Here is a 25,266-nt window from a genome sequence, read left to right as displayed (position 1 = left end):
CACTGCACTCAGCAGATGCTTCCATTGTCGACCTTCTATACAAGGTAGGAAATGTCTCTCACAGTCAATTATAACAAGTGAACAATTTACCCAATTTGTGTATCCTTGAAATTGTATGTACTTCTCATGATTGTATTGTACAATTGTACAACTATGCTCCTGAATACCCCAATTTCCTTTGTGATCAATAAAGTACATGGCAAATCAATTTACATGTAGAATAGGACATAAAGGAAGAAACACTTAACACATGGAAATATTCCAGAGAAAAGAGAGTTTCCTGGAACCAATGATAAAGCAAGTACAGCATTTAATTCTGCTGATAATAAGTAGAAGCCTCCTCCCATTAATGACTACAGGAGATAACAACCGTGGAACAACAGATTCATTTAGGTGGACACTTTGGTTACATGTTGTGCTTGCGCCCTCATCTGGTCAAAACATGGATGTGCGCCCTAATTTCTTTTTTTTCTTTTTTTTTTATGGGAGAAGAGAGCGTTAAATAAAATTTATATCACTCACAAACAACCACATACACATAAAAAACACGTTATGCCATTCAGTATGATACTTTTTTATTTTAAATTAAAAAGACAGTGGATCAAAAACAGGAGTCAATAAATTAGAAATAAATATAATTGCTGTAATAATTAATACATAGTTTTAATTATTCGATTGCAAGAGTCTGACAGAAACAGGCCCTCGAAAGGTTTTCTCTAGAAAATTCTAAAATCAAAATATTGCAACCCACTCCAACCCCATTTCCCAATAAACAAAATAATTGATAAATTAGTAAATAAATAAAAAATAGCTCAAATATTAAAACCTCCCGAATAAAAGTGCAACCCCAACCCCCCGCCCCCCTCCCCTACGTTTCACCTAAAATCTAAGTAGAAATTTAAAATAGGTTAGTGATTTCCCATTTTACAATTTGGAATGTAATATCCCTTTGTGAGGGTGATGATGTTACTACTGGTAACAACAATAATAATAATAATAATAATTAATAATAATAATAATGATAATAATAAGTCAGTGTCCTGTGTTTATCTAAAGTAGTATTATTTTTGCATTTTTTTCTTGTGTTTTAAATGCTGCTCTTTGTAAACTAAATTATTTACACATCATTAGGATTTTCTCCAAAGTCTCTCTAGCCTACTCATTTAGTCATCTTTTTCGTATTTTCTTTCTTTTTTATTATGAAACATCAGCCCCTGTATATTCGTCATGTATAGACATGGTATAGACGTGTTTAAGTCTATTTAGGTGATATATCAGCAGTATATTCATCACATCCTTCCATACATGCTTGGTCTGAGTTATCTTCATTGTACTAAACACCCTGTTGGCAAACTCCACATCATGACTAACCAAGCGCTTGGCTGTATGTATAAGGTTACTGACATGTGTACTGTGTGTATTTGTGTGAATGTCAACAACTGAGGGTGTGTGTGTGTGTGTGTGTGTGTGTGTGTGTGTTTCTGCACTTTATGTACAATAGTATTTCAGCCTTTCACCACTTGAGGTTAAGTGTTGAGAATGTGTGTATGTACTTGTGTGTCTGTGTGTGGCTGCACTCCCCGGACTCTGAAAGGGAGCAGACAGTTTGAAAGCACTATGAACCCTGGGATTCCACCTCAGCTGGACTCTGAAAGGTCACCTGAGAAGAGAGTAAGAGTTGGGGGAGGGGGAGAGGGACAAAGAAGGAGGGATTACACATTAGATGACATAGTCATGAATATGCTGCAGGTATATTTTTCTTTATGATCTGTACATCTCATAAAACATGCTCCTCCCATCAAACAAACTGGTGTAGGCATGACTTGAACTGGTTTTGTACATCTGGCAGCAAACTGCACCTGGGGATGCTTTGAGCTCCTCTTTGTCTCAGTTTTATATTAGAGAGTTAAAACAAGAAGGCATCATTCACAGCTGTAAAGCCCTTGTCTTTCAACAGCGATATATCATGGTGCTCTTACACATTCACATACAGTGTCTGGATCATGCAATTCAAAACAGGGGAAATCCATTATTCATGTTTCTTGTGTGATTGGAAGTGTGTCTCGCGTCCTCATGGGCTTGTAATGCTTTTTTTCCATGTTCATGTGTTTACGGGTGTGGTTTTATGAACGTGTGCTCCATTTCTGTGCCTTGTATCATGGCAAGCAAACACTACAACCGACATGCATCACTCGCTGGCATTTGCAGTATAGAAATTCTGGGTGACTGTTTTATCCTGGATGATGTCAAGGCAGTTCAGATAGTGGGAGTTATTAGATAGGTCCATGGGATATTAATGACCTTCCTATTATCCACCAGGATCTGTTATGTAAAAGTTTTTCTAGAAATAGAAACAAGAATGCCTTATTTATTATGTGTGCTGTCATGTGACGGTGCTTTCACACTCTGGCCTGACAGCTGTACATTTTCACCTGCAGCTTAGCGTTTGTGGAGGATGGAATTTACTCAAAGCTCAATGTATCCTACATCCTGTCTGTGTTATATTTCTCCCAGAATTCCTATAGTTGATGGTTGATCTATTATAAAGCATGAGGCACTTTTTTTCCACCATAACAACCACGTACCCTTTACCTTAGAGCTAGAGAAATAGGTAGATGAGTTTGGAATGAAGAGAAGTAAACAAAAGCAATGACCAAAATGAGGGCGACAAGAAGGAGGAGGAGGTAAGGGGACCAGAGGAGGGGCAGTAGAGGAAACATTACATAAAGCACTGATAGAAGACGTGGAGTCAAGAGAGACACAAAAGAAGCAAACATCTCTATTGCCGTTTCAAACAGTGTAACAAATCAGAGCGCAAGAACCTAAAACACAGCCAATCAGGGTACAGCTCCCAAAATGCTCACCCAAAAATAGAGATTTTGTCATTAACCTCGGCTCTTTCTGTTCTCCTCTAACCAAACCATCATGGCCTCATTTCAAACCAGGATGTAAATGGTCTTTTGTCCAACATGTCCTACATGATAATGTATTGCACAAAAACATATAAGGTAATTTTTTTCCACCAATGTTAATTTCACATTTCACATTAAATTTGTGGTACGTTTCACCAGTCCACAATGGAAACCTCTGAGAAACCTCTCTATTCAGATACCAGTACAACCAGGATTTTTAATTCTTGTATTACATGCTTACAATGTAAAACGTATGACACATATGCACACATAGATACCCACGCTCACTGCTTTACCCAAATACTTTATTCAAATAATAATGACACCAAACAGAACACTACAGAAACTGATCAAAAACAAATCTGCAAAAAAGTAATGGGCGTTGCTACAGAATTGATCAAATGACTACATTGATTGTGTATGAATGTGAAAGTGTATCATTTATCCAATTAAATCATTTGATTCTGAGCGCAATCCTGGCTATGGACAGTTATTGATCAGTATGTGCACAGGTCAGTACAAATTAAAGTCACAATGCACCAAACCAAACACACTCTGGTCACTACGGCAACAGGACATGCAGGTCACCGCATGGCTGGTTGCTCAAGGTGACAGCAAGGGCAACCAACACAGGCAATCAATCGCCACAGCAACCCAAACACAGGCCAACCAATCAACTTACAACAATGCGAGAGGAATGGGGGGGATCAGGGCTTTATCGTTCACTAGGCAACCATTGCCATAGCGATGGGGATCCTCGTGTATTATGATTGGACAGAAGAATCTTGGGTGAGGTAAGTTGCCATTTCAGGAAAAGATCAAAACATCAGGAAAAAATATGATTGTGAAAAAATTTAAAGAATAAAACAATATTTTAGTATTTTCCCTGAATTGATAAAGCTGATTTTCATATGAGTTACCCGACATATGTTTACCAACATGTTGTTTTTCATCTTAGCTTGTACCATTGATTAGCATTTCACTGTCAACGCTAATACTGCCTCGATCTCCACAAGTTTCCCTTATTAAGCTAATTTCATCCTCCCCAACATACAACACATCACATCTCTTCAGTGTTACTCATCGCCTCACCTCTCTTTATTCCTTTTTCTTCCGGTCAGTTGTCACTCAGTATGGGCGGTTGGCATCTTTGGGCCTCTTGAGCTGCACTTTCAGTCTTTTCATTCCGATCTGGAAGCCATTCATGGCTTGGATGGCAGCTTGAGCACTGGCTGGGTTGTCAAAACTCACAAATCCTGCAAGAATTTTTCAATGTAGAAATATTAATTGGACCACAACGCCGCTTTATATCAGCTGTAGATATAAAATCTAAACTGACATCATATGCCCTGCAAAGTCACCCGCTCTCTTTTTCACTTGTCCTTCCCTTTCTCTATTACATCTGGTCTCCCTCTTCCCTCCCTCCTTCTGCTCTCTCTGTGTGTCTTACCGAAGCATTTGCTCTGGTTGGTGGCACGGTCAACAAACACCTTAGCCGAAATGACATTGCCAAAGGGCAGGAACATCTGCAGCATCTCAGAGTCACTGAACTCCTGAGGCAGGTGGTAGATGAAGATGTTACAGCCCTCTGGACCTGAGACACACACACACACACACACACACACACACACACACACACACACACACACACACACACAGACACACACACACACACACACACACACACACACACACACACACACACACACACACACACACACACAGAGCGTGATAAATGATCTCTGGCTGTGGAAACCTTGTGATAAACAACTTAAGATAAGCTCATTAGAAAGGGGGGAGTGGCACCAGACAGACAGGAAGTCACATCACCTTCTCTCTGCTGCTGTTGCTGGGGCTGCTGGTGTTGCTGGGCAACCAGTGTTGGCTGCTGGGGGAACGGCTGACCGACCAATCCGTAGGCAGCAGGATATGCCGCTATTGGGAGAAGGACAGCAACAAAATCGGATTGGGTAAGAACAACAGGTGGTAACATGGAAGGGTCCAATAGAATCGTTTTGATTTTACAGGGACGTCTCCTGCTGAAGGTGAAAACAATAAACTGTAACAGTTGAATGGAGCAAGTATACTAAAAACTGATTGGAGTCTGATACACAAACATTGCGTCCACCTTCATTTGATAAGAACACATACTGAATGATAAACGTTCACAGGTACAATTACGATTATTGCATTAATACTGGCCAGTGATGTGTGTTCTGTGGAACAATGAGATCAGATAGATCATTAAAAATCACTTGTGCCCTTGAAATATTTCCAACCTTGAAACCACGGTAGTCAAATAAAAAGCAGATAGACTTGTTCCCCATTTGCAAGTATACTGATTTAAGTTGACGCATGAGCTGCCTGCAGAATGGCACATTAATATTCCCTTCTCGTGGCACAATGAGGACATTGACATTTGTAATTAACATGGTACATTTCCTTTATTTTAATGAACTGGGAGTGACTTTAAAAGTAACATATGTGCAATTACAGTGGAATGTTATTTTAAATATCTATGTAACATTCAAACTCGCAAGGAGAAGGTGACATTCATTGAGTGTCATTGGATTCTTCTGTCGATTTGTTTCGTTTACACACTTGTACACACACACACACACACACACACACACACACACACACACACACACACACACACACACACACACACACACACACACACATACATTGTACCACAAAAACATGTAGATGTTTAACTGCAGCTCAGTACATGTTTTTGGTCCTAGCCCTATTAGAAAGATCGAGCAGACTATAAACCAGTCAGATAGCGCTTATTACAATCTATATCAGATTTCAATCATGTCAAAATTCTAATCTGTCCATATACCAACCTGTGTAGTGTTGCATGCCTGCGTATGCCTGTTGTAGGGGGTCTAGGGCTGCTGGACTCTGAGCTGGAGAGGAAGAAAACATCACAAAATGTAATAAATATTTATTATTAGTAATATTTCTTTTTGCAAAAGCATGTTTGTATTGATTGTTATTCAAATACTTTGATACGGGTGAACACCGTTGGTGTATAGCGCTTCTGTTGCTTGTTGTCCATTGGTGGGGGCTGGCACACTGCTGTAACCATTCACTCCTATTGGAGGAGGGAGAGTTGGTACAGGCGTCGCTGCAATAGTTGGTGGAGTGTTTGTTCCTACGGATAGATTGTAGCCCAGTTAATGCGTTTCTGTCAGTGTAGCTGCTTGTCTCTTCCTCTACATCAGTGGTCCCCAACCTTTTTTGTGCCAAGGACTAGCCTTTAAGGTGTGGCAGTTAAATACAACTAAATAAAATGATATCACCATTACAAAATTACATTTTTTCTGACTATTGTATAATAAAAAACATTAATTCAATGTGTATGCAACTTCATTAGTAACATCCTCATAAGATTGCGCCAAAGTTTGTTCATTTTGCTAGCTTGAGCGGTAATGTATTCTGTGTTAGCGGCCGAAGTGACCCCTTCAAGAAGTTAGCATTGTGATCGAGGCAAGCATCTTGCTTCAAGAGTGACTCAGAGACAGATGTGGTGGAGAGAATCTGGTAATTAAAAAAAAACCCCCAAAACATCATTCAGAATCAGATAATAAATAAAACGGAATTAATGTAAGTTATGTGCAGTATTTGTTCTGTGTGGCCTGGTACCAATTGAACTACAGCCTGGTGTTGGTCCATGGCCCTGGGGTTGGGGATCACTTCTCTATATGACTACATCCTCTTCACAAATGTATTTGAAGCTGTTCACAATTCATGGAATTACTTTGCTATGTAAAATACTACAAAAAAGAGAACAGGTAAGTGCTAAATGTGTGTGATCTTACCCGAGGAAGGCGTGATGGGTGTTATGGGTGTGGCAATGATTCCATTGGCATTGAGAGCTGCCATCTGCTGCATCTGTACGGCTGCAACTGTTGCCACAGGAGACAAGTATGCTGACTGGGCAACCAGGGCCTGCTGTTGAACAAGCTGTAGACAGGGAAGGAAAGAGAGACAGAGGGGAAGGAAGGTGGTGAATAAAAAGAAGCAAAGATGGCAAGATGGGGAGGGAAAAAGAAGACGGACAGTTATGGATATGGGAAAAGAGAGACAGGGACAAAGACGGAGAAAAAATGAGAGGAAGGGACAGAAAGAGGGAGTGATGGAGGAACAGATGAATAGAGATCTAATTACAAGGCCATTATGTCCTGAGTCAGTGGGTTAATGCTTGTGTGTTGCGGGAAAGCTAATGCCAGATGACGTATGTTATGTTGTCTGTGTAATAGCATTACCCCCAATTAGACCACTGATAGCCTCTTCAAACTTATTACATCCTTTCATAAGCACAGCACTCCCTGCACAAACCTATTGTGTCCATATGTGTGCAGTGCAGTGAGTATCTCTGCATCTGTACCCAACTTGCCTGCGCATTGACTGCCTGTGTGTAGGCATTGTATGCTGGAAAGTTAAGAGTCATTGGGCTGAAGATGCCGAGCTGAGAAGCCACCTGCTGCATCCTCCGCAACCCCCGCTCCTTCTCTGTGTCAGCGAACTTCACCACAAGACTGGACGATGCTCCCTGTGAGGCAAAAGACATGTTAGCGCAATTGCAAATGATCTAAGACACTATCATATTAATATATGAGACCTGGCTGCGTATTTATTTATTTATTTAAATCATTTTATTATCTACTTAATCTATTTCTAAGTAAACTATGCAAGGATGCACTACAGAGGATGCTCAGGACAGAACCTGAGCAAGGAAAGCTTACATTATATGATTACCCACAAATAGCTAAACTCTTCCACACAATTACACGCATGAATGCAGACCACACAAACATTGTGAAGAGAACGGTTGTCATTTATTTGTTTTTTTAGAACCAAACATCATCCTGACTTACAGGCATTGTGCGGCTCCCGTGCAAACTGTTGATGGCAGCCTGAGCTTCAGCGTGCCCTTGGAATTTTACAAAAGCACACCCTACAAAGAACAAAACAATGCAATAACAGATTGCGAATAAATATGATTACATTTCCAAATTCTGCTAAATGGAATAAGGTAATATTTTTGTTGTGGGCATATAAAGTGTATGTAATTATTACCTTTGCTGGTGCCATCAGGTCCTCTCAACACAGTACACTCGTCTATGCTGCCAAAGGGCTCAAACAGCCTCTTGACGTCCTCGTCGCTCTGTTGCTTTCCCAGCATCCCCACAAACAACTTCCTGTCCTCTGCGAGACCAAGGGCAGGTGGAGGAAAGGGAGGCAAAAGACAAAATATCGAGTCACATCTCTGCTGTTAAGACAATAGACACGTTACTATAAATCTTTTTAACAATTGAAGGTGCCAATGTTGTCCAGCAGGGAGCAGTATTGACTATAGAGAGCAGGAGTAAGTAGAAAATGAGACTTGACATCTCTGTGTGTGTTCATGTGTGCGTAGTTACTAAAAGCAGGGGACCAGGTCGGCAAACACTGTATAACTCGCCATCTAAAGTCATCTACCATTTGTGTGTGTGTGTGTGTGTGTGTGTGTGTGTGTGTGTGTGTGTGTGTGTGTGTGTGTGTGTGTGTGTGTGTGTGTGTGCGTCTGTGTGTAAACATGTTTAAAAGCGTCTGTCTCACCTCCTCTGCCCTCGCTGTCAGCAGGTTTCACCTGAATTGGCCGATTCATCTGGGGAACAAACAGGACACGACGTCAACGTAGATCGTCAACATAAACAAGCCTCTCCCATTTGTCTCAACACAGGACATCCCTTTACCACTGACTCCACTTACAGTAAACGGCCTCATGGCATTTATTTCCTGGTTATAGATATATTTTAGTATATATTCATTATGTCAATACATCAACTTTTTTTGTAAATGAGCCAGCAGACTAATTTTGAAATGAGAAAGAAGAGGAAGATATTAATACACCTCTAAAAGTATGGTATAACAAATGAAAACAAATCAAATTAGGAGTTATTTGGACCAAACGTAAGCCCATTAATATCTTGCAAAACATTGAAGTGATTTATGAAGAATGACAGATAACAAATCCTTTGAATGAAATATTGAAAACTTAATTATAGTATTGATGGTGAGCATCTGTGTTTGTTTGTGTGGTCATGTCTTTGTGTAGTCGCTGATAGAAAAAGGTTAGCAGGTGGCAGGTGTGTCTGAATTCAACACAAGGTTCTTCTTTAAAAACACACATCCAACTTTACTTCGGTGTCTGTGATCTCTCTCTCTCTCTCTCTCTCTCTCTCTCTCTCTCTCTCTCTCTCTCTCACACACACACACACACACACACACACACACACACACACACACACACACACACACACACACACACACACGCACACACACACACATGCACACACACACACAGAATGGAGGGGGGGATTGAGAAGTGACAAGATTAAGAATGCAGGCCAGTTGAGCTGGATTACAGAAGAACTACAGATTAGATGAGCGATAAGAGTAGATTGAGATTGAGAGACTGGGGTGTGGATATTGTAGCGGGATGAGATGAAAAGCTTGTGAAGGGAACAGACACAGACAGCTAAAAATAAAGGGACAGAAAATAAGAGATGGAGAGAGAGGCCTGGGGGACTCCGACTGATTTCAACTGACTGAAAGGGCAGGTGGAAGGCCAAGGGGAACCTAGGGATTGAATGGAAATGCCGGAACAAGAAGCATTACACGAGGAGAAAGACATAAAGTGGGAGGATGAAAGTAATTCTGCCTCTGAGACCGTGATCCAAAAAGAATAAAGAATGAAAAAAAGGAGAGGCGAGGGCCGTGAGTCAGTCGTGACTCTGACTCTGTCTAAAAAATTTCAGGACAACAGAGATCCATTGCCCAGAGAGCTAATACATGCATAAACACACAAGCTTGCAACGACCATTACTTCCATGAATACACTATAGTAGACACACAAACGCACACACACGCACAAACAGAGAAAGAGACAGAGAGAGGGGCACACGCAACACGCAAAAATACTACACACACAGTGCTTAGTCATAGCACTGAGCACTGAGACAGTGAGACAGAGTGTTAGTGCAAGAGGGATGATGTGGGGGAGGACAAATGGTGCAGAAGGCAGGTGATGAAAAGATAGAAAGAAGAGCAAAGAAGAGACAGGTGAAAAATTGACACATCCAAAGAGGATGGATAGAAAAAGAAGAGTTTCTTCATAAACACTATTAGGTTCAGTTGTAAAGTTCAACCATTTCCTGCCTAAACAATATAAACTGCACTAATTAATAAAAAGTGAGAAAGAGGTTGAATTTGTTTTGCATCAATGAGGAGTTATTCACAAACAAAGAAGAAAAACTCTGAAAGAAGGAGTATTAGAAAAGGGAAGGGCAGGGAGGAAGGAAAGGAGGGTGGAGAGGGAAGAGAAAGGGAGGGGATGAGAAGGAAGAATGGAAAAAGGTCCCAGTGGGGTGTTAAGGCAATGTAATGAAGCTGGTAATTGAGGAGAGGGCAGCACAGAGAGAGACTGGTCCATACATTTGATTAATCAGCTCTTAGCTGTCACCACAAAGTTATTGATCTAAGGCAAAGTCATCACGTATACTCACACGGATGGATACACATCTGCACGTATGTACAAATAAAATAAGTACACACAGACGGACACAGTCTAAACAGAAAAGTGTGATTTACATTTTTAACAAATCACGTTTATTGACTTATTGATCTGTGGTTATAAACATAAACTCGCAGATCCATCATGCATCCATCCATCCATCATCAATCATATCCAAGTCCTGTTGCTAATGCTGTCCCTCCATTCTTCTATCCATCTTGCCCTATCAACTCATCGATCAGTCCCGTCTTGTTCATTGATTATGGACTGTGTTGTAGAGCAGGCTGATAGTAGCAAGATTTGTGTCCACTAAACCTTTCTCCATCCTTCTATCATCCATCACCTCTCACAATTTCTTCCCTCATTAGGCCTATTCAGGCTCATCTGTTTGCCTATAAAACAGACTGAACAGAAGCACCTAATGATTACAAACTACAGCTTATCAATCAATGATTACCTATTTCTTAAAACGTGTGTGTGTGCGCGTGTTTGCGCGCTGCCATTTTGATCATTTAAAGTAAGCAGGTAATATAAATTTCATAAAAAATCTCAAGACAAATGAGAATAATCTGATAAACTCAACACGAAGCAGCAGGTGAGAGACACACAGCACTGCTACAAAGACAACAGAATGGCATTGGAAAACTGGCATGGCAACCGGCTCGTTGTCATGGCAATCATATGACGGCACACTGGGTAGGTAAACAAGGATGTAGGTTGCCAAGGGCAACAACCGTGCTCTTCTGGTAAACAAAGAATTTGTGCTAGAGAGCGCTTGGCTGGCTTTATGCTATCCCGTCAGCATCTCTGTCAAGGTTCATGTAACAAGGAAAAAAAACAAAAATAAGTGTTAAGTATCATTAAAACGAGTCATTGAGTAAAAATATATTAAATCAATACAAACAGAAATGTAGGTATATACTAGTGTGATTTTGCTTCATGGAAGAGAGGGAGATGGTGGATCAGAAAGCATATCGTAGGAGAGCAATTAAAATTCCCCTGAGAAACATGCTAATAAAGTACAGACCCTGCTAGTCAGTCATACCGCGCTCCATCCTGTCTCTCTCCCTCTTTATTCAAAAACACATGACATGGTTATATCAAGCTGAATTATTCTCTAATTACTCACGTTCCAATTAAGACTTAATCAACACAAACCATCTGCAAACGTGTGCAGAGGCAAGGAGCTGGCTTCATACTGTAGCTCGGTTTGATCCGTCCTGCTGCATACTAAGAAGCCTCTCGCTGAATGACAGAGTTTGTGGATCTCTGAGGAATGCGAATTCATATATGTGAGCAGCAGCTGGGAAAAGCACGAGGGGTTGATATCTGTGATGTATGATCGTGCATGAGCACGGACTGGAGGCACATCCACACACGCATGACCAAACCCCGCATGCAAACACAACTCCATTTGCATGCTGTGGTACCCATACAAATACCACATACACTCACAGTACATATGACTCACATATGCACAGAGACGTTTTTCCCCACTCCCACAGCACCCACCCTTTTGTGCCCACGGAAACATACACATACTACACACATACAGTTAATCTTACTCCCTGAAGTAATGCAGAGAGGATTGTACCAGGATTAGGGGATATTAAATCCTTGGATTATCCAATCAAATCGTATTCTACCCCCACCCCCACCTATGCAAAATCAGCGGAACAAACCATTGCGCGACATCATGGAAGTAGGGGGAAGTGTGAATATGTAAATGTGTGAGTCCACACATTATTTAGAGCACAAATGAAACTACAGTGTTGAATCAGTATCACTTTTTATAGTGACGAAAATGCTGAAGGGAAGACATGTTTACAGTAACAGAAAGGAAACGGATTAAACTGCACACACACACACACACACACACACACACACACACACACACACACACACACACACACACACACACACACACACACACACACACACACACACACACACACACACACACACACACACACACACACACACACACACACACACACACACACACACACACACTTCCTTCTTCTCTGGACCCACCCACACAGTTTCAGATGTCTATTTTCCAGATTCCACAAAGAAGAAGATTTTTTTTTATCCTTTCGCCATGATCTAGCATTATCCAGCATCCTCATTTCCCCTTTCTCCCTTCTCAGCTCCATAATCCTCCCACCCCCTGCCTGATGACACGGACATTGCCTATTTTCTTTCTGTCTCCTCTCTCATTCATTTCCTTCTCTCATTTTTACTCTATTATGGCTGTAACATGCCTTGCAGGCCAACAAAGACATTAACATGAGCGTGGCGAACCGTTATGTTGATTCAGTTAAACCGAAATGGAGCTAAAAGGCAGGAGCACTCATCCCATATTTGTGTGTTTTAAAACAATATGTAAAACTAGATTAAGGCTTTAAATAACTCCGCCCTGGTAAAACACCTATAAATACTTGTCATTCTGATCCCAGTGCAAAGTCATCAAAAGATGTAATCTGAATGTCTCAACTCCAATATATATAAATTCTATGGCACTACTAGGGATACATAGAAAATTAACTAGGAAATAAATTTTGACATTAATCCATAGCATGAATTTTATGATAACACAGGCGGGGACAATTGTTTTTATTTTCACCGAAAGATTGTTCCAAAGTACAGTATGTTTACGTCCTACGGCAACCTCTAGTCAATTAAATCACTTAACATGGCATTCAATTCTAATATGACAGTTTAATCAATATCTTCAAATGACAGACAAGTTCACATTAGTTCTGCTGTGAGGGGCACATTTTTCTATTTTCTAACATTTTATAAAACAATTTAAAATAAATCAGTTCATAAATGTATCAATTAAATGATTAATGTAAAATAAAAAAATTACGATAGTCCTGCAAAATATACTTTACACATCATGAAAAATAACTGACGATATTGAGATTTAAACATATTAAATGACATTATGTCCATCAGCATTTCCTATAAATGGTTTGGTTTTATCTCCTATGTTTCCGTGTGTTTACATTTCTGTAAAACAGGCGGAATACTAAAGCTTGCGGAATGGCTGCTCCCCACAAGAAGCTGTTTTTACAGCTCTCACTCACAGCTGGATGAGGACGATGAGTTGTGAGAAACAGGGTGTGAGTGGGAGGGTGTAGTGGCTCCACAGCGCAACTCCGCCCCGCACTGCTCCCGTCTCTCATCATGCTCGGCTTTGCATCCCCCAGGTTACCAAGCAACCTGGCATCTCACTCTGCTTCGTTGCCTAGAAACGGGGGCCTGCAAACCGTAATACAGGCTTGTGAGCGGCCCATCCCCCTGCTCTCATCCCTCCTTCCTATCTCTCATTCCATTCTTCACACCTGAGAAGCTCGCCCTCCTTCTCCACTCTTTATACTGTTATCTGGCCATTAACCCTTCATCAGTCTCTCTGCTGGAGCGAGGATTACTAACATGTTCTTTCTTCTCGCTCCCCCCGTTCTGTCTTTATCATCCTCCATAGTAATGGCATCAAACCATGCATATAGCAGAACTAACCACTCCGTTGATCCCTGTAACATCATGCTGTTTTTGTCAAAACCAATGAGAGCATTCTACTTCCACCACTGGAGCACTCACTGAAATTTGATCCTTTGGATTTAGTCCAGCATAATCCTACAGCACTATAACGGATAACTGTTAGACCTATGCACTTGGACCTTCTTTCTATTTTTGGGTGAGTAAGTCCTTCGGGAAATGAACTGGTGAATTAAAAAGGCCGCTCAAAGCCTTACAAATTCATGATTGCAAAAATCTTGTGTTCGCTGAGATTACACTCATCACATTGACACATTTTTGGATGCTCTTGTAGTCATAAACACAGGATCCCATAGCACATAGGCAAAGCAAGCATGTAAATGACCTGACAGCAAATTCTAGCCCAATACTTTTTTATGCCTACCATAGGAGCAAAAAATAATTTATAGAGCAATGTTATTTATCTAATCATAAGGAGATGATGTACAAATACAGTCATTAATGAGACAAAGTGAAATAATTATTAAACAATGAACATTTAGTCCTAAAATGCACTAAGTAGTCAGTCTGCATTCATTTAAAATAGTTGGTAGACTGTATTCGGTTATTGATTTTTCTATTCATACACATACTTGACGGACACATCCAAGAGTCGATGCAGTGCTTCAACTTTCAGTGGGTAGTGACTTGAGATTGCTCACCAGTAGGTTTGATTGTGACACAGTATCCAGCTCTAGTGATGTCAATGAGTGTGTTTTTCATTGTGTTGTAGTTGTAGGTTCCTGGGTTCATTTACTATCTCCTGTTCAGTCAATTATTTGGCCTCTGTGCTTTTTTTGAAGACCAGAGTCACATCTTTTGGGTTTTATTCTGTAAGGATGGCTGTAAGTCTGGCTAAACTGCTGCAGAAACACACTTCTTTACTCCATGTGCTGATTAGCACTGAAGAGGACAACTTCAAACAAAATTACCCCTTTGCAAGCTGTTTGTTAGAAGAAAAAAGAAAAACAAAGGAGTCAGACCGGACTGATCTGAACAAATTAAGCTCCTGGCAAACAGGAGATATTGTAAAATATGGAGTTGGCTAGCCAGACATGGGAAATTTTCAGCTATTGTTTTCCCTCTTTATTGTTTCAGTGAGGGCAAAATATGTGTTCAAGAGGTGTAACTGGCCAATGTTGAAAGATTAATGTAATAGAATCACTTCCCCTATGCAATCACCACCTTAACACCTATAATTTCACTCTGTAGTAGTTTTCTCATGTCTCCTGTTGTCTTTCTCAGAGTGTAAAGCCTGTTATTCTAAGCTTTTAATTGTCCAGTCACTGTTCTAAAGCCCCTGAATGATTCCCTGCGCCATAGAGCTTTACTGAGCTATTGAGGAGAGAATACCAGTGAGTTACCCAAACTAGTTAAACAGAATCATGCTGTATTGAACACCGGACAGCGACGTTGAAGCCTCTGTGTTTACCACTCTGTTCATGGACTCACATAAATGTAGGGAGAAGACATTTTAAAAGACAGGGACAGATTTCACTCCCTGCGATCATTGTTCAGTCATTCTATCTTCATGCTTGCAAAATGTATGAGCATTGGAGAGAAAAATGAATGCAAATAATTGCTAATGTTGTGTGACTTTTGTTTTTAGACACTAGTACTCTTTCATTGTGGCTAAAAGGAGTTAAAGATGTTGTATCTGACTGCACTCATTTTTTCAACAATAAATCTGGGTAATCAGTTTCAAAACAGTAAAGCCTCAATAAAAATATATCATTAGTTACATTTTAGGGTTCATAGAAGAGGTTGACCACCATTGTCCTTTGATTTGTGCATAATTAATAAGCTAAAATATATATCTTTACTGTGACTTAATCTGAAAACTTGACATCTTAGAAAGTATTAAAAGCAGGATGGATAAATGTGAAAAATGATGATGAGTTAGATGAATTCGACAGAAGGAGACATCCATAATATTCACAACTTAAGCTAAACATTGCTCAAACCGATTAAGGTGCCTTTAAACTACAGTTTTTAAGTGGCTAAGAATGTGTTCCAAAATCTAAATATACCAAAAAATTACGAGTCCTTTAAATTTTCTTTCCATGGATATACACTGTATTTCTTCTCCTGCTGGGGGGGGGGGGGCGTTGTGAAGTGTGGTGATATGCTGTAGTGTAATTTGGTTGTAAAAGCTTCACCCTGTGGTCAGTGTGAAAAGGTCATTATCTCAACAGCAGCTTGAAGTATGGTTAGAGAGCAGACCTCAGAGCAGAGGTCACAGGTGCAACTGAAGTCCTGTCATCTCCTTCTCTTCCGAATCACACACACACATACACACAAACACATATACACACACACACACACACACACACACACACACACACACACACACACACACACACACACACACACACACACACACACACACACACACACACACACACACACACACACACACACACACACACACACACACACACATCTATTTACTTTCATATCTATTTACCTTCACACATACAAGTACACACACACACCAATGCCCCCCCCCCCCCGACAGATGTCTCTGTTTAAACTGACAGAAGTGCGTCCTGAATCCCTCCCACTCTTCAACCACCCAGAAAAACGCCTTTCTTTCACTGCCACCCGCCTGTCCCTTCCTCCACGCTCATTATGGTAAACTTTTGTCTCGTTTCCGTCTTCTCTGGAACCAGACCTCCTCTGCTCCTCCCCGGTCTCACCCTACCCCCTCCCTGTCAATACACTACTATTCATACCAGACCTTTTCATGACCCTCCTCCCCACTTTTTCATTCAGTCAAAGTCACACACACTCATTCAGCCTCTTCATATGGGTCTTGGTCTGCATGTCCGTCTCAGCACAGACACATTCATTTACATGCCCAGATACGATGTCTGGAGGGCGTCAGGTTTATTCTAACTCACCAATGTCACTCTTGACTTCTCATAATGTATTTTGCATCAGTTCAGCCAGACACATATTTCAATGTACAGTAATCGCAAATACAAAGAGGACAATACAGATATAGCTGTGAAATTTAATATAACAAAATTTTAAATTGCTGCACTCAGGACTCTGATAAACACATAATTCAAGCACCTTTAATACAGTAGTGTGTGTATTTTGGAATGGAATGCAAAAGGTGACTGTTGTAGTAATCAATGCATAAAGGGAAGATATTTGTTGTATCTACTGGTGCTGGAAATCAGTGAAATTGTTTGATGATCAAAGCCCTACACAAGTGCCAATGCTGAGATCTGGGCATCCTTTAAGGTTCCTGCATTTAAGTGATTTCTTGGCATGCTTTTCTCTCTGGCACTTCCTTACTTACGGACCCAAATACATAGATGACAGACATCCGACTTCAATGCTCAAAATAACTACAGGTAGTCAAATTAAATGAAGCCACTGTGTAATACTGTATATATAATCAAGTTTATTTTAAGTATTAAAATTTTACGATTTACAAAGAGCAGACCTTGCAGTAAGCTATGTGAATCCAGGATTTAAGTGGGCCCACTACAGCTCACCAGGCTGGACTAGAACAAAGCACAGTACAACCGCACATACAACAATAACGATTGAGATCACTATGGATTTGGAAAGCAGGCCCTACAGATTACTGTCCCGGCTGGGATGACAAAACAGATGGTGTGATGTAGACTTCAGTTAACTTTGGGTTATTTTAGAGCTCAGTATTTGAGCACAGATTTCAGGGTGAGCAATAACAGATTAATCACGTGTCCAAAATAGACATAATTTTAAAACTGGCATGGATACAAATGTTTGTGTGTGCATGTGTGTGTGAAGCCTTAAAGATGCAGGCACTCTTCAGGGTCTGGCTTTTACCAGGACGTGATTAGATTCCACCTCAATTTTGTGGTGAAATATGAGGCAGCCACTTTTACGCTATCCATGTTCCATGCACAAATGTACTCATATGTACACACACACACACACACACACACACACACACACACACACACACACACACACACACACACACACACACACACACACACACACACACACACACACACACACACACACCAAACAAACTAAATCCCCCCTAGATGTACACAACTAGACACTAAACCAACACCCCTTTACGTCACATGCTGTGACTCCTCCTCTGTCTGTCCACTTCTTGTGTGCACAAACACACATACACACACACACACACACACACACACACACACACACACACACACACACACACACACACACACACACACACACACACACAAACATTTGATTCTACACCTGTCCCTCAACTCCCTTCCTATTCCATCCCACACACAGTGAGGGTAAAAATAGAGAAAAGCATAGTGTGTGTGTGGGGGGGGGGTTGATACACATCACAAACCCCATCAGGAATGGAGAGACAGAGGCAGCAGGGTAGCAAAGAAGGAAGAGACGAGGGGAAAATGAAAGAGAGAAGATGGGAAAGGGAGCTGGGGTCTGTTCTAAATTGAAAGTGCATCAGTAAGCAGTGAAGGGGAATAGTAAACAGTGGTGCTGACCACATAAATATGCTAAATTAGCCTACAAAGTCGCCCTAGTGGATAATTGCTCATCATAGCTTTGCCCCACAGGGAGGCTGCTGCCAGGCATCTTAGATTCCAAATGGAAACACACAAAAATGCTACAAAAGGCACATATCATCCTTCCTGAGTGAGTCCGATCAACATCACTGCAAGCACTGAATCACGCTCGCTTCACAGTCACTCTGTTCACAATACAAACATACGAGAGGGAAACACAATCCATATTTGGTGTTTTATGAGACCTTTATTTCTACAACATATTTTTAAAATATTAAATGATTTAAGATGAACTGTACAGATGTAGCATTGGCACCACCGCTGAGATGCTGTGCCTTACCATGGAATCCGTCTGAGTCTACCCTATTTATGCAAATAAATTTTGCATTTTCAGCCGAGGACATAAATTACAACTCTTTCTCTCTCTAGTCCACGCTCAATAAAATACATAACAGCTCCCATCATGTTTGCATGATCCAGCAATAAGCTGGCACTATTCCGATTTATTAGGTAAGGAATGCTGCTGTACCATACGCATTAAATCAACATTATACTATAAATTTTTATCATATTTATGGATGTCAATCTTTTGCTGTTTTACTTAAAGTTAACTACTTGACCTGTGGTGCTCCTTCTGGCTGTAAAACTATTGATTGGAAATCAGAGTATTTGGGAAAAAAATCACAATGTGTGTGTGTGTGTGTGTGTGTGTGTGTGTGTGTGTGTGTGTGTGTGTGTGTGTGTGTGTGTGTGTGTTGCGTGCGTGCATGTGTGTGTGTGTGTTTAGGCACCTGTTTGGTTCTAATCAAAGAACAGGGAGCAGAGTGCTACCTGGAGTGCAGAGAAGCATGACAACACACACCTGGTAAGCTGCTTATCACATTTTAATTTCACCTACACAGATCTGTGGATGACAGCATGACCAAACAGATGTGCTTGAGTGTGTTTGTGCATGCGGTCGTGTGCGTGCCTCTGTGTGTGTGTGTGTGTGTGTGTGTGTGTGTGTACGAACACTTGTGTTTGAAGTCAAACATAGATGAAGGGAGTGATAAACGCAGAGAGAAGGGAGTGCAGATTAAATAGTGAGAGAGAGAGATATCAACAGCATGGAACAAAAGGAAAAGATGAGAGAGAAAGAGAACATGGGAGGAAATACAGCAACAGTAGCCTTGGGAGAGATACAAGGGGAGGAGGGGGTGTATGTGGTTAAAATCTGAGTGGCCTGAGAGACAGAAGGATGGATCGGGGGGAGGGCACAAGGACAATTTAGAGTGAATGATTACTTCAAATATATTGTGTACAGGAGCATGAGTGTGCATTATTGACAGGTATACGTGAGCGGGCAAGGTTTTTCTGAGCCTCGCAGAAAGCTGTGAGAATTACTGGCAAAGTAATTTTGCTAAATATAGATGTTTGTGGTTTATTTTTTTAGTGGCCGTAGTGGCTAGATGGTGAAAAGAATATTTAATCCAGAGGCAAAAATAAGTAAAGAAGTCTAGAGACAGGTGAAGAAAAAATGTCAAAGTCATTGTTGTACATAAGAAAACTACATTAACATTCTTCTCTCCTGAAGGTAAATTTAAACTACGACCCACCATGAATACTGACCTTTGATCTCACTGTCAGTTGACTGCCTCCAAGCCTTAATATTAATAGTTCATTAGGCCATAATACAACATTTGTGTTGCAATTGACCTACAAAGACTTAATCATTTTTGATGGAGACTCATGTGTTGTTTAACTGCTTATTTGAAACTCATACTGTATAACCTTAGTCAAATTCATTTCCTCATGTTCCTTCCTTATTTTCTCATTTTAAATGAGAAAATGATTTAATTGAACTTTTAAGTGTGAATTAGCAGCGATCAGTGACAGCTAAAAAAACACAATCGACTCTGTGTGGCTTCATCCCAAAGGGAGTCTTGGCAGCACATCTAATAGGCCAAAACATCTGTGTATGTTACATTAAGACTTGCCAATGGCTCCACTGTTGAAACTCTGTCACTGTGACGATAATGTGACTCCCTTCCTCTTCATCTCATACTCCCTCTGTGCATCTCTTTCCCTCTCTGTGTCCAAATTAAACACAAGGCGTAGGACATTCTGATAAGGCCATCTGTTCATCTCTCTCTCGCTCGCTCTCTCAATCCCACTTTCCTTTTTCTCATTTTCTGACAGCCTACTGCCCCTGCTGAACCTGATGAGGGTACATTCTGAGGTACAGTTTCTCTATATGTCTCTTTGTGTTTGTCTCCTTCCATTCATTCCTCTACGGGCTGGTTGGAAGTGTTAAATCACCGTTAAATCCCATCAGTGAGCGACAGATAAAAAGCAGCAAGAACTCTCTGTAGCATTGAAATTGTCACCAAACCTTTTAATTGCTTAGCTATGGCATGGTAGATACACATCTGTATGAGCATGCCACGCTAAGCTTCTATTAAAGTTGTATGAGGTGCCTGACATCCCACCAGCTCCCACAATTAAGTGTGATCCTGAGATTCAGGATTACCCTGCGCACGTACAGATGCACACACCTCAGCCCCAACTGCCCCGCAGTGAGTTCAGGATCTGACTATGAAAATGAGTTTGTGAGAGACTAATCAAGCAGCTTTAACAAGGGGAGTTGGGGGAAGAAGGGGAAAGGAGGGAGGAAAGGAAGGAGATGGGGGTGTGAAACGGTCAGAAGGGTCAACTAATCAAGAGGAGGGGAAATGAGACAAAGGGGTAGATGAACTGTGAGGGGAGGGTGGAGGAGGGAGATGCAGAGAGAAAGAGAGAGACTGATGTTGAGAGGAAGACTTAGAGGAAGGGTTACCATAAATGACTGTGAAATGAGAATCTGAGGAGGAAGCCTGAGTGTGCAGTGAGGAAAAAAATGAGTTTAAGACAGCAGGGTGGGGGAACGGGGGGATGGATGAAAGAGGGATACCATGAAGAGATTTTAGAGAGGAAAAGGAGCGAGCGATGAAAGGACTGCTGGTTGTGGAGAGAATGTTCTGTAATATTCGACTGGTGCACACAAACTCCAAGACGTGAGGGGAGGAGTAGTTAACCAGAGGACAGAAAGGATTTGAGGAGGGGAAAAAAAGAGATAAAATGGACCAAGGGAAAGCATGAAGGATTGGGGTAATAAAGGGAAGAATAAAAAAGAGATCAAAACGGAGTTTTTGAGGAAAGAAAAGAGTGAGACAGTGGAGGGATGTGTGAAAAAGAGACAGAAGTCATTTCTAAATTCTGTCAAAAAAGGCAATATGCAGGGAGGAGAGGGAAGGAGAAAGAAGAGACACAGGATGGAGAAAGGGTATAGACAGGTAGTGGACAGTAAAATTACAGAGAGGAGATGTGTTACACTGCAAAGTGGCCTCAAGTCCAATCGTAGCCACCAAAATAATGCCCTCAATTGTTTGGAGGAATCAAGATTGAATTTCTTTTTTATCAAACTGAAGCAATAGATATTAAACAGATGATTGATGGGAATGACGTACGAAGCATTTTGCTCAAAACGCACAGAATAAGGGATGACATCACTTCTAAAATCCCCAAAGAGGAAGGCAAGACACTCCAAATCCAGGAAATCCACAACAACTCACCAATAATTTTGCTTATCGTCGAAGGTTATTGGAAACCCGGTGCACGACTGTTATATCCTCATTTTAGCACTCGTCCTCAGGGGAGTGGTGCTTCTGATTGTTGTGTGCTGGCTCTTTAGTAAGTCTGCACTGTTAATGAGTATCCTCCCTGCAAATGTTTCCTCCGTGTGTTCAGAATATTCATCACAATTTATCTGAAAAATTGCTGCAACTACTGATGGGCTTGATATTGATGTCATCAATGAGAAAGAGTGGAAAGGGTTGGAGGGATTATTCAAAGGACAAACTGCAGGACAAAACAAGGAATGTGACACAGCAGACAGAAGAGAAATTATTTTTGTGGAAAGGTCAGACTTCTCAGTTGATAATTAGATTAATGCTATGATTAACATGCTGTTTGCTTGTATGCATAGTTTTGTCCAAGCACAGAGGCCTTCCCCAGATGTAGGGGTAAGGCAAGTATAGTTGCAATAAAACCTAATTTTTCAGGCTCTACTCCAACTAATTTCTGAAAGAGATCTCATCATCTTCCCACTTTGCATCAAAGATGCAGGCACAGAAACTCTGATCAGCAGCACGGCGACACTAAGAGGAACAGATGTCGGAAAGTTCACTGACAGCCAAGATACATTCAATTATACTGTATATCTGTAATTGCCACAAGTCAAACTTCAAATAAGGCAAAGAAAATTCACACTTTCACAGCAGTTTTGGCTAGCCAGTTAGCAATGAAAAATACTGTGGAAAACAATGTATAAAATGTTCCATAATAGAATCGAGAAAATTTGTGTCCCGAGAAACAAAAACAGGGAAATAGAAAACTGAATCAAAACAAAAAAAAACACAAATAGACCAAATTCTGAGGTGTAAAAAATTTTAGGCTAATGAAAGAATCCAAATATAAGATGTACACCTTTTGAGCTACCATGAAGAATGTGTGAAAGATCGCTGAATTGTGTCCGGCGGTTTGAGGAGATGTGGATAGACTTTCTCTGGTATGCAGATGGACGGACATACCAAATAAAAGAAAAAAATACATTCACCCTTTGGTGGGGAATAAAAAAATATTTTTAACTGCATCAGAAACCAGCTCAGATAGAGAGTTACATCCTACGAGACAGACGCACAGAACTGTTCTAGCCAAGCCTAGCCAGAGCACACAATCCCTTTCAAGAGACTGAGGGACACTGGGTCGAGACAAAGAGAAACCGCCACATTAATTACATGCACTCTCTAGACGGGAGCTATCACCAGAGGGCAATGGAGGGATTGACGGAAAGGTGGAGAGACAGCAAAACAGAGAAATGGAGACTATAAAGCTCTCGGGGTACCCTGTGCGTCTCCGGTGAGAGAGAGCGTTTGTCCTCAGCGGCAAGATTCCTGCTGGCTGCTGGGTTATGTCACAGCGCTACTGATGGGAGCTCAACCTCCAAGAGCGCAGATGCACATTGATTGCAAGACAGGACGTGTATGGATAGGGAAGCATATGTAGCTATGTTATTGCACAGGTGTGAAGTGTGTACCGTCTGGGGACGTGTGACTGTTCATGATGCGTACTTACCCCTGGTAATGTTTTCTGCTCATGTAGAGCGCTCTGGGCTTTCAGAGCCGACTCTCTCGCACAATACGTCAGAAACGCACATCCTGTCAGATAGAGAGAGATATAGAGAGGGAAGAAGAGAATAGAAGAGAAAGAAGGCAGGACGGGTCAGTGATTAGCTCCAACTTCCATCATTCTTCTGTCTCTCTACCAGCTCCTATAAAACACATACAGTCACACACCATTTAAATCAATTAAATGTCTCCTTTTTCTGATGTCTTCCCAGATAACTGGTCTCCTATTTTAGATTATCACTTGGCTCATTTGTGAGGTGATTAAAATATACTGTTTATCTTAATCTATAAATATATATATAAATATATATATAAATATATATATATATATATACACAGCATATAAATTCATGCATTGTATCTAAAATCGGAAACACCATGATGATACACTCTAGAGCAGAGGAGGACACTCCACGGCACGGCACATTTCAGAACGGCACGGCACGAGTCAGCACACATGACAGCACCACAGATGTGTGTGCGGGGCTAACAAGGCCTTGCAGACTGGGCACAGTAAAGTTCCTGCCCTATACCAACCACTATGCATGCCTCACGATCACTCCAATACACTCCCTGTTTCCCTATATGCTGTACCTGTGTCTGTGTGTGTGAGGGAGGGGTAGGTAGCAGAGCTTGCTGGCCAGAGCTGTTTACTACACCTGTCACCAGCACTAAGACAACAAGATTAGTAGCAGGTTAGCATCCTGGTGACATCTCAGACAGACTTATGTAGAATCAGAGTAAAGAAGATGAGATCTGACAGTCAGGAAAGAAACATTCACACTGACAAATGACTGAACATTATGATGAAAAAACAAACAAACTGAAATTAGGGAGGACACGCATGAGCAGACGCAGGAAAGTACACAACAGACTCTCACACACACAAACATCTTATGGTCCATCTCATTGCTTTTAAGAGAGGCTTACTGTGGCTGTGGGGATTCTCGGATTCTTCCCCTGTGTCACCCAGGCTTACAGGCCCATTACACTGATTGGAGCATACAGTTTAATCTGGTTCATAACACACAGGACCCCCAGTCAGTGAGGGTGCATTTGTGTGTGTGTGTGTGTGTGTGTGTGTGTGTGTGTGTGTGTGTGTGTGTGTGTGTGTGTGTGTGTGTGTGTGTGTGTGTGTGTGTGTGTGTGTGTGTGTGTGTGTGTGTGTGTGTGTGTGAACAAGTGGGAAAGTGGGAACGTGAGAGACAGAGCTGCAGTTTATTTTATCAGCCTCTCGTTACAAGGGAGTATTATTAAAGCATCCTGATTATTCACACAATTAAGAAACCCAACTCTGTGTAACGGTAATATGATGAGGATTGTATTCTTCAACTGAACAGCTAAAACACAATATGTAGGTCCATTCTTTGTTCAATGACCAATTTTAAATGTCCATCTCAAAAGGTCTCAAAACTTATTCTGAATTATTGGGAAATGAAACATTCAAGACGGTTAAATCCTTACAGAAAGAGACTAGTACCAATTCATTTCTGTAGATTAGTTCTCGTTTAGAG

At 41.1% G+C, this 25,266-nt stretch overlaps 1 pseudogene; it reads right to left on the bottom strand.

Moving 5' to 3' along the window:
- Positions 1 to 885: 885 nt before the first annotated feature.
- Positions 886 to 25,266, bottom strand: part of LOC137601345 (CUGBP Elav-like family member 3) — a 27,287-nt pseudogene continuing 2,906 nt past the window's right edge.

Source organism: Antennarius striatus, chromosome 9 (assembly GCF_040054535.1).
Source record: "Antennarius striatus isolate MH-2024 chromosome 9, ASM4005453v1, whole genome shotgun sequence".
NCBI lineage: Eukaryota > Metazoa > Chordata > Actinopteri > Lophiiformes > Antennariidae > Antennarius > Antennarius striatus.
Note: the sequence above shows the minus strand (reverse complement) of the source record. Positions and strands in the feature narration are given on the sequence as shown.